Source organism: Cygnus atratus, chromosome 18, assembly GCF_013377495.2.
Source record: "Cygnus atratus isolate AKBS03 ecotype Queensland, Australia chromosome 18, CAtr_DNAZoo_HiC_assembly, whole genome shotgun sequence".
NCBI lineage: Eukaryota > Metazoa > Chordata > Aves > Anseriformes > Anatidae > Cygnus > Cygnus atratus.
The window spans coordinates 3944848-3955642 of record NC_066379.1 but is presented as its reverse complement, the minus strand read 5'-3'; the positions used below and the strand labels follow the sequence as shown (position 1 = coordinate 3955642).

General features: G+C 43.8%; 4 non-coding genes across 4 annotated transcripts; 1 reads left to right on the top strand and 3 right to left on the bottom strand.

The window, feature by feature from the left end:
* Positions 1 to 1101: 1101 nt before the first annotated feature.
* On the bottom strand, positions 1102 to 1173 carry TRNAQ-UUG (transfer RNA glutamine (anticodon UUG)). Its single transcript has one exon. It is a non-coding gene; the product is annotated as a tRNA-Gln (tRNA).
* Positions 1174 to 1839: 666 nt separating this feature from the next.
* TRNAQ-CUG (transfer RNA glutamine (anticodon CUG)) lies at positions 1840 to 1911 on the bottom strand. Its single transcript has one exon. It is a non-coding gene; the product is annotated as a tRNA-Gln (tRNA).
* Positions 1912 to 2620: 709 nt separating this feature from the next.
* Positions 2621 to 2692, bottom strand: TRNAM-CAU (transfer RNA methionine (anticodon CAU)). Its single transcript has one exon. It is a non-coding gene; the product is annotated as a tRNA-Met (tRNA).
* Positions 2693 to 3131: 439 nt separating this feature from the next.
* On the top strand, positions 3132 to 3238 carry LOC118255620 (U6 spliceosomal RNA). The gene has a single exon (XR_004781005.1). It is a non-coding gene; the product is annotated as a U6 spliceosomal RNA (small nuclear RNA).
* Positions 3239 to 10795: the final 7557 nt, after the last annotated feature.

Here is a 10795-nt window from a genome sequence, read left to right as displayed (position 1 = left end):
GTAAGTCTGTAACAATAATACTGCATTGGCTACTTAGGAGCATTCTGGACTACAGTGACACTTCAAACTGCTTTAAAGGGAACAAGTTTCTGGGTAAGAGGACACGGTAACATGTTCTCCGTGATTCTAAAATAATCCATTGAATTGTTGAAGGTACAGAAGCATTTAGTGGCTTTAAAGTGTTCTCTTATCTGGGAAGAAGGATGTTGCTGGTAAAGCCAATCAATCCATGTGGTTGAGTGGTTATCCTGAGGTTTACTATATGCAGTTAAAATGCAAAACAACGGGTGGCAAGGAGCAGTAAAGATACTTCTCCTGTGATAGTAGACCGCGGCCCTGGGCAGCCTGTCCCAGTGCCCGAGCACCTCTGGGCGCAGAACCTTTCTCTAACCCCCGGCCTGACCCTCCCCTGTCCCAGCTCCACGCCGTTCCCTCGGGTCTTGTCGCTTGTCCCCAGAGAGCAGAGCTCAGCGCCTGCCCCTCTGCTCCCCTTGTGAGGGAGCTGCGGGCCGCCATGAGGCCTCCCCTCGGCCTCCTCTGCTCCGGGCTGAACAAGGTACTGCAGCCTCCCCTCAGCCCCTTCCCCATCTTTGTGGCCCTCCTTTGGACGCTCCCCAGTAGTTTGATGTCCTTTTTGTGCTGTGCTGCCCCAAACCACAGAGCGGAGCGGGATGATCGCCTCCCTCGCCCAGCCAGCAGTGCCGGGCCTGGTGCGTGCCAGGGCACACTGCGGGCTCATCTGTCGACTTACCATGATTTAACATCTGTGAAATCATTAAGTTTGAGAAAGTTAGGAACAGCATAGTAACATACATCAATGAAACCCCCTTGGCTTTTGGCTAATTGGGTTTCTCCCCAATTCCGATCTGTATCCCGCTGCCCTGTGCTTGGACTTTACCGCTTGTTCTTCCTTTGCCTGGGGGACTCGCATGTGTGTGCGTGCAGGACCGTGCAAAACGGAGCGTCTTTATTTCGCTCTTCCACAAACCCTAAGGCGCATTCATCTGGCCGTGCCCTAGGCGCTGACCTCCTGCGTTATCCGGCGCTCTGAAACCCGGCACTGCCCCGCTAGCGGCGAGGAAAAAGGGACAGCCGCTCTCCAGGTTCTACCGAGATTTGAACTCGGATCGCTGGATTCAAAGTCCAGAGTGCTAACCATTACACCATAGAACCGCGTGGTGGCACTCCGCTCTGCTCGGTTGGCTAATAAATTATCGGCAGCACCCACCTGCCTTTTTTTAATACCTAAAGCTTAAATGATTGGTCAAGTACTTAATAATAACTTAAATACCCATCTTTCTTCGGCCGTTCTGGGATATGCGTTGTCTTCATGCTATAAAGACTACTGAAATATAAGGATTGCTAGGATATAACATTTCCAGAAAGTTGTAGGGTGAGATAGCAAAAAGAAACAGTAGGAAAATGCTTCCTTCGAACACACAAAACGAATTATAACAGCTGCGTCAAAGTTCAGCAAACTGCCTTGCACGTTGTTAACACATAATTTAAATGATGTTTCCACAGAGGTTGTTCACAGTGTAGAAATACAAAGAACTGCTGAGATTTCAATATACTACGGTACGCCTGAGATTTTGCAGATAATTCACATAAGAATGTACTAACGTAGTGACAATAAATAAATACAAAAAATAATATAGAGGAAAGTAAACAGAAAAAAAAAAGTTTGTTCCTTTTTCCGTTTAAATTTGGTTTTCGGTAGCAGAGCAGGTCAGTAATTCACGACATTCCAAAACCCCGCGCAAAACGCCGAATTTCCCTTAGTGATGAGTGTCCATAAGGCTGGGCAGTAAATAAATCTGCTTCTGGACAAAAATGAGTAGGTTCCACCGAGATTTGAACTCGGATCGCTGGATTCAGAGTCCAGAGTGCTAACCATTACACCATGGAACCGGTTACAAGGCCCTTTCGAACCGCCCCTATTGAGGGAAGCTTAAAGGGAATGGCACAAAACTATTTTGTTCATACGTTCATAAACGCAATCACTTCTTACCTCTTTTTCTCCGGAGTCTGTATTTATTTTATGTACAAAATCCACTGTTCTTGTACCGCAGCACCTCACAGCACTGGAAGCAGCACACGATCAGAAGCACCTTACTATTAAGCTCGGTCACCAGGCCCTTGCCATGCTGCCAATATCCCCAGGTGCATCCCAAAGCCTGCACACAGCCGTGCAATGTTGCGTGTGCTGACTTACTGCACGTTCACACGCTTCTTCTGCCTCCGTGCCTTTTGGCCTGAGATTTGCTTGCTTTACTAGAGAAGACCGCAGGTACCATTGCCAGAACCATTGTTTCAGTATGCCAGGGTGGTGTTTTTTTTCCCCTTTTGGGGAAAAAGTGACCTGTGGAACATTTAATTTCATCGGGAGAGACAAAAAACCTGCAAGCAATCCCTGCCTGTGCGTTATTAAACCACTGCCGGGCTGTGTCCTGCCTCTGCTCGCAGCAGCAACAGCTTAGAGGGAAAAGCAGCGGCCCCCGGCCAGGAACGGACCCCCCGCTGCCGCCGGGTCGCTGTGCGCGGTGAGACGGGGTTGGCTTCTCGGAGCGGAACGGCACAAAGCCGCGCGGCGCTGCCGGGCAGCCAAAAGAAAGACGCATAGCAGAGGATGGTTTCGATCCATCGACCTCTGGGTTATGGGCCCAGCACGCTTCCGCTGCGCCACTCTGCTGCTGCTACAGTAACACTCTCGGGCCTCGTTCTAGAATATTCCCCTCCCATTCCGGCTACTTCACGGTTGCCCCGAGCCTGAGCCTAACCCCGAACCCGAATTCGAACCCGAACGCGAACCCGGACCCGGTCCCGGACTCGGCCCGACCCCTGCCCGCCGCCACCCGCGGGCCCTCCCCGGCCGCGGAGCGCGGAGGCAGGGCGGCCAGCCGCCCCAGAGTGCTTTGCGGTAAAATTTGCATACAGCAGCGGCGGCCCCTGAGCTTTGTCCCCCCCCGCTGCCGACCCCAGCCCCGACCTGCACTGCAGGAACGGCTGGCAGCATTGGGTGCAGTCACCTCAAACACACGGCTTCAGTTTTTCCTACACGCAGTCTCACCCTAGCCTCAGAATTACTAGCTTTGGGGGCTTTAAATACCATAGAGAGACACGTAGTGATCGTGCTCGCTTCGGCAGCACATATACTAAAATTGGAACGATACAGAGAAGATTAGCATGGCCCCTGCGCAAGGATGACACGCAAATTCGTGAAGCGTTCCATATTTTTTTTCCACCTTCCCCTCAAACACCGGCCCCGTCCCTGCTGGCCGCCGCTCAGGGAGCCCGGGTCGGTCACTAGAGAGTGACTGAAAAACGGCACTCGTTCCTCATACAGGGCTCAGTCCTCTCACGCGGCACAGGTCTGCTGTCCTGTGATCCCCTTATAGAGTCATTATTATAGAGTCATTAAGGTTGGAAAAGACCTCCAAGATCATCTGGTCCAACCATCACCCTACCACCACTGTCACCCACCAAACCATGTCCCCAGGCACCACGTCCAACCTTGCCTCGAACACCCCCAGGGACGGTGACTCCACCACCTCCCTGGGCAACCCGTCCCAATGCCTGGCCGCACTTTCTGAGAAGAAATGTCTAATCATTTCCAACCTAAACTTCCCCTGGCACAACCTGAGGCCTTTTCAAGTTGTACTATCACTTCTCTGTCAAAAGTAGTGATTCAGAATAGAATAGCTTTGGGCCTACTTACTGCTAAGGAGGGAGGGGGTTGTATGGTAATTAATGAAAGTTGTTGCACATATATTAATCAGGAGGGCAGGATTGAAGAAGACCTACATTATATTTGGGAGAAGACTGAGATCCTCCATAAAAGCATGACACAAGTTGAAGTTTTACAAATTTATGGGAAATTTTGACGTCTCAGCTCCCAGCTTTGGCATGGTTAAAACAGCTCTTTGTCTCCATTTTAGTATTAAGATTACTAATCTTGTTAACCTGCATCCTACCAGTGCTTTCTCCAGTGCTGTCAGCAATCACTGGGAGATTGTGAGCTTTGGAAATTAAATAAGTTAAGGCACCAACTGGAAACTGGCACGTATTTTATGCAGGGGGATAAATAAGTGCTGTAAGACCAGGGACACATTTATAGAAAAGGGGGGACTGAAGAGTGGTGAAAAGATTAATGGAAATTTTCTAATATACTTGTAAAGGGTTTCACAATCATTGATGTGCTTGTTTTGCAACTACTGTTTTCTGATAAAGAACAGGCATGTGCAAACACCATGTAATCTATTTCTGAGTGTTTATCAAGGATGTTCGAGATGGTGCTGAACTTTCAAGATCTGTTCTGCTGGTTTTGTCACCAAAACGAAGTATGGCCAAAGTTCATAAGGAAGAAGAGCTGATGAGGTAAAGCAGTCAGCAAGGGTCTTCAGAGACCACCAAGGAGAAAGACAGACTGCACATGCAGTATAGGGTGGTGGCTTCTGTGAAAGAATTCCCAGAAATTGCATGAATATGTATGTATAGCTAGTATAGCTAGCATATAAACTGTGAAATTAACGTGAAAGGTGCGCACATAAGGGGGAGCGATCCCTGTGTGCCCAGCACTGCAATAAAGAATACTTGTTTGATAGTCACATTGGCTATTGAGTTACGATTGCTTGGAATCACAAGTGTGTAGCAAAATGTGCAATCTATGTGGACAGTTCCTCTTAAAGATTTATAGTTATTGTAGGGAAAATAAGAGTTATTTTTAGAAGGTTTCTTACAAATAGGTAGTGCTTTTTTGGCTTTGGAATTGAAATTTTGTTCCTATTCAGTCTGAATTCTGTGACGGAGTAAGTAAAACTAAAAGTGGTGAATGCTTCTTGGAATAAAAAAACAGAGCAGAAGCAGACGGTGGGAAGGATAAAGTAAAAATAGGGAGTATTGTATTGTTAGAGATGCTGTTGTTCTCTAGTGAAAATGAGCTAGCTTATTGCTCTGATTACTTACTCTACTTGTTTGACTGTGCCTTTCAAATTTTTTTAAACTTAATACTTTCTGCATGAAAGTACTTGTTATGTGTTAGGTACTACACAATGTAATTTATTTGCTTTTTAATTAAAAAGAATATTTGCAGATACAACAGTGATAACTGATAAAAGGCTGAAGGTTGTTATCCTGAAGCTCGTACTTGTAAAACAATTGAGATATAATCAGTCATGTTCAACAATGATCAACAAAATGTAAGAAATCCTGCTTTTGTATTACTTAACTTACATGTATCAAGATACAATGAGAATGCAGGTATTGCTAGACTTCTCTACAGATATTAAAAAAAAACACACACACACTTTGAATTAGTTATTGTATTGTGTCTTGTAAACCCAAAGGACTAGGACTCATTTTTCATTCATTTTCTTAATAAATCAGGCTGTTCTGAAAGCACTGAAAATTTTAACACAAGCACAAAGACTTTTTGGGATGCATTGTGTGGTGATCACCATGGTGGTTTTCAACCATGTTCTCATCTCTCCTTCCTTTAATAAATAGGTGCTGTTAATTCTGTTACAGGCTAGCAGGGAAACAGATGGGTTAAAGCTATTGATGGTGAGTGAGCTGTTAGTCCTTGCAGGGGCTAACAAATCTAACTGTTGTGATGTATTTTTTTTAGTTGGGTATCAGCATTTTCTTGGAATAAGAATGACTTTGTACTAGGGCCATAAATCATTTATTGTCTAGGAACATTTTTTTTGTATCAAATTGCTCCAAAAGCAAAATGAATATCCATCGCCATAGGATACTATGAAGATTAAGTGGGTTCTAAAAGGCATGCAGTTCCTGGAGTATAGGTCTTTCCATACCTGTTCAAGGTAATGGTTTGGATTCAGCCTCTCGTCCTCAGAGTCCTTAAATCACTGATAATTGGAAACTGTGAGAATAAAACAGATAGACGATCAAGCATCCCTATGCATTCTGGAAACAGGCTGCTTAGATAGATAAACTCTTTGTCTGTGTATTTTTTTAATGTATTACACAGATAAATGACTTGTATATGGAGAAGTTTGCATTAGCATTTACAGGGAACAGTTTTACATTCCTGTTTCACAAATGTATGTAAAATGTGAAATAAGTGGGGTATTAAACATTGCTGAATTTACTGATTGCTCTTGTAGCAACATAGTGTATTTTGTATTGAAAATTACATGCCTCATGAGACAGTAGGCTTTGTAAGTTTGTAAAGTACATTACTGCTGCATTTCTATGCTTACATTTGGAAGCTAAATATGCAGGAAATCAACAATAATATGCTTTGTGCTGGAAACTAATGATGCGTAGTAAAACATCAGAAAAAGGTGATAATAGAGCCAGGATTTTCAGTGAGAACTTGATGGTAAGAGGTGGGGGAGAGTGAATAAATATTGAAGTAACGTAGCAGAGAGACTGCTATAAACCATGTAAACCTCTGAAACTCCTGCATGGCTGCAGTTGTGGTTCAGAAGGAGGCAGTATGCTGCAGCTGGTGCCCTCAGTTAGATTTCTCTGCATTGCTGTAGAGAAAAACGAACCTTAACCTTTGAGCCTGGAGTATTGGCTTTGAAATTTCATTCCTAAGTGGCAGCTGCTCCTGTTTTGGAACGTACACCTCATTGTACTAGGAATGCATGTTTAAAGGACTTGTGTGAGACAGTTCAGGACAAAATATAAAGCTTACTGATGTAGACGTGCAAGTGGTAAAATCAACATTAATGTGAATATTGGTGGGATTAAAACCATTCCCTTGCTGTGACTGTCACACAGTCAAAATGAGGTGAAGCATGCAAAGTTAATACTGGCTAGCAGACCTCCTTAATGAAAGGAACATATTAATATATATATATTTGATAAGATACAGCAACTTCTTAAAAGCTTTGAAATTTTTCAGTTTAGTTCATGACTGAGAACACGGACATGCAGCTTTATTTTTAAATGCTGTTTTTAACTTTACAAGTGTGCTTAAGAGCATAAACTTGCTTAAGTTACTAAATTAGCATGAAAGGTGAGTCACTCCATATTTGCTTCTGTTTAGTAGAAAGAAACGGTGTTAGTATCCCCTTGCTTCTCCTAGCAGCTTTGTGATTTTTAGATAAACAGGAACTTAAAAGCACACAACTTTCAATAGTTAACACAGTTCTGTTGTTTGGAATGTAAATCTATACAGATAATAACTATATTTGTCAAGGAGATCAGAAGAAATAATTATAAAAGCCCCTTAAATAGCCATATTTCTTTGTGAACATCAGCATCAAATATGTATTGCACATAAATGATGGTGAGAGAAGAGGAATTCTTGCATATTTTATATGAAAAAGGTGAAATACAAGGGATTATCTTTACATATGTTCATCACAGAGAATTTGTGCAATTCTGAGCAATTCTAATTAAACCCATAATTATACTACAATAATTATTTTAAAGCTTACAGTTCACAATTAACTTTCACTGAAGTGAAAATCTGCTGACATTCTGCTGTAAATGATTAAACATAATGACCTGTATTTAAGAACATAGTGTCTTTTTTCTTTTGTTCTTTATTTTCAAGTGAAATCTTTTGATTTTTTTTTTTTACCACTATTTACTTTACTTGGGTCAAGTTGTTCAGCAGAGGCAAATAAATGCTTCTATATGCTAGAATCGTTTTCTATATGCTAGTCATCCATTAGTTCTTAAGCTAACCCATTTGACTTATTATGGTGATTCTATTAAAACTGCCAGTAGAAATAAAATTATTAAAAAATGGCTGGTGCAATTGTCCTCATTGTTTAGATAAAATTACCCAGAAACATTGCTAGGAAATCTGCTTTGTCTTTTTAGTCATTTATATAAAAATGTCGTATATGGAAGCACTGAGAAACTGGCAGAATGCCTGCTCTGTGTAATGCCTTTGTTATAATACCTTGTGACAGCACAGGTTCTACATTTTAAATGTTTAATTTTCTTTTTAGTGTAATTTATTTAGTATTTCCCTTTCAACACGTAAGTCAAAATTCAAATGTTTCCTGCTGCTCAGGAGAATATTCTAGTTTTGTCCCTGAATCTGGCCTTTCAGAAGGTAAAATACAGTTTTTGCAGTTCATACTGGGAAACGTCACTTGGAAGAACATCATTTTTTTGTTGTTTATAACACCTTTACTGAAGTTATAAAAAACAGATTTAAAGTTTTACCTTTTTATTTTTCCTGAGTACTATTTGATCAGCCGAAACACTGCTGTGTGGCTGTGACACGGCTCGTGAGGTGATGGGTCGCCCACCAGTATAGGACAGAAGCCCAGTGTCACCAGTTGTAACTCGCTTTGTGGCTGCCACTTGTTACCTCAGCATCCTTAAATCCTAGAATCATTAAGGTTGGAAAAGACCTCCAAGATCATCTGGTCCAACCATCACCCTACCACCACTGTCACCCACCAAACCATGTCCCCAAGCACCACGTCCAGCCTTTCCTTGAACACCCCCAGGGACGGTGACTCCACCACCTCCCTGGGCAACCCGTCCCAATGCCTGACTGCTCTTTCTGAGAAGAAATGTCTCCTCATTTCCAACCTAAACCTCCCCGGTGCAGCTGGAGGCCATTCCCTCTAGTCCTATCGCTAGTTATCTGTGAGAGGAACCTGACCCCCAGCTCCCCACAGCTTCCTTCAGGTAGCCGTATGCTGGGAGTGGATGAGAGTGTAATTAAGCACATGCTTTAACATTTTAAACGTGATTTTAACATTTTAAAAGGGAATTTAACATTTTAACAGGGATTTTAACCCTCAAAACCGTTACGCGCCGTTATTCCCCGATTTATTTCCCCATACGAGCCCAGCGCTGAAGGACAGCCGCGGCCCCGCCCCGCGCCCCTTCACGGGCGACCGCGCGTCATCAGCGCGCGCGGGGCATCGCGCCGGTCACGTGTCCCGCGTTTCCCTGAGGCGCCGAGCGGGCCGCGGGTGAGGGTCGGGGGGACCCGGCCGGCTCAGGGCCCCCGGCCCGCTCCGCTCTGACTGGAAAGTGCCACCTGGGCGGCCTCTTCCCGCAGAGAGCGGCTCGGGGGGACGGGGAGGGAGCGGGCGGAGCTCCCCGTAGGCCCGGGCCGCCGCGGTTCCCGTCAGCGCGGCCGCGGCCGCTTGGGGCTGGTTTCAGCCCCGTACAGCCTGGCAGGGCCTTAAGGTCGTGGGAGGGGAGGGCTCGCCGTGGTGGTGCCCGAGGGGGGTTGCAGGCGGTCACCCGAGCTCGCTTAACGGCCTTTCCTCCGTTTCTAGGCTCGCCATGTCACTGCCAACCAAGAGATGCGGAAGGCCCCCCGTGTTGTCTTTTTTGGAAAAGAAAAAGAGAAAGCAGAGCCTGGATAGGAGGAGGGGGAAGACGAGGATCTATGTGGGAAGCCACATCGACCGCTGGCTGACGCTCAAGGAGAAGCTGGACTTCAGGAACGACGCCGAAGTGGCGGGGTTTTTGTTGGACTTGTGAGTAGGCTGTCTCAGTTCTCCTCTGTTTACCAGTCCCAAGTAAATAATTCCTGGCATTAATTTAACACCAGCTGTATGTTTTCTTTCTAGGTATGACAGTTACGACCCATTGTTAAAAGCTTCGATCTGTTCCCTCCCAGGCGGTGTGAGGAGAAAGTGTGCGAGAGACGAAAAAGCTTTGTCAGACAGCATTTCCTTAATAGCAGCTGATGGAACGTTAGTATTATGTTCTCCTTGTGTGTGAAGGGGGCAGATTAAATCTTTTTCTTGATGTTATTTAGAAGATGGCAACTGCTTTTAAAGAAAGGGGGTGGGTCATAAGCAAGATAAAACTATACAGCTAATTTTATCAAATTGTATAATTTGGAGACCCTTTGTAGAAGCTTATCTGTGTAGTTTGTTGTTTGCATTGTTAAATATCTAATAGTCTAGACAAAATAGAACTAAAACTTCTTCTGCAAAAAAAAAAACCAACAACATTCTAATTAGAAATGTGTGTTGTATTTGCAGGTATGACAATGATGACCAGCTGTCTAAAGAGTCTGCTTGTTCTGAACCTGGAGACTTAAGAATCGTCACTGTGAAAGAAGAGAGAGATAAGCCACATGATTGCTCGTCAACGGAGACGGATGACACGTTAGTGATACTATGGGGTTCTTTTTGCACGGTTTACATTTGAAAATATTTTGTGTGGATTTTAATTTTCACTTTTAATTTTGCTTATTAGAAACTCATGTCATTCATGCTCTAATTCCTTACCTAAAAGCATTTCAATAGTTAATGGTTGGTCCAGTCTTTGTGAGGCAAGAATCAGTGAGAGATTTTGGAAAAGTTTTCTCTTGGAGTACACACAGCAAACTTGCTTGTTCAGTGACTGCCTTCCTTAATTGTATATAATTTGTGAGTGGAACAAGAAAATAGTTGCTCTACGTATATTAGTCACTTTAGTAAATAATGAGACTTCACAGTGATGCGGTCTATAGGCACATGTGATTGTAGTGTGTGCTTTAACTTTTCTAAAAAGAAAAATGTTTCATTGTTGACTGTTTGAGTAATAATACATACAAAGTGACATGTTAACCTGTTTAAAAATAGTGCCGTGCTCAACGAGGCAACCACACCATCAGTCGACTGCTGATTTCTTTTACTGCAGTGTCATCAGTCACTAAGGCATTCACAGTTCAGATCAGAGGAGCCTCAAATAGGTATGCTTGTCCATTACTCTTTAGGTTTCAATTATCCACAAGTATTACTGAATAACTGTAATTTCATCCATGTCTTAGTTATCAGACATTTAAAAATGTATCTTTTAATGTGTGCAGGGGGACACTGAGAACCTAGGACATTACATTGGC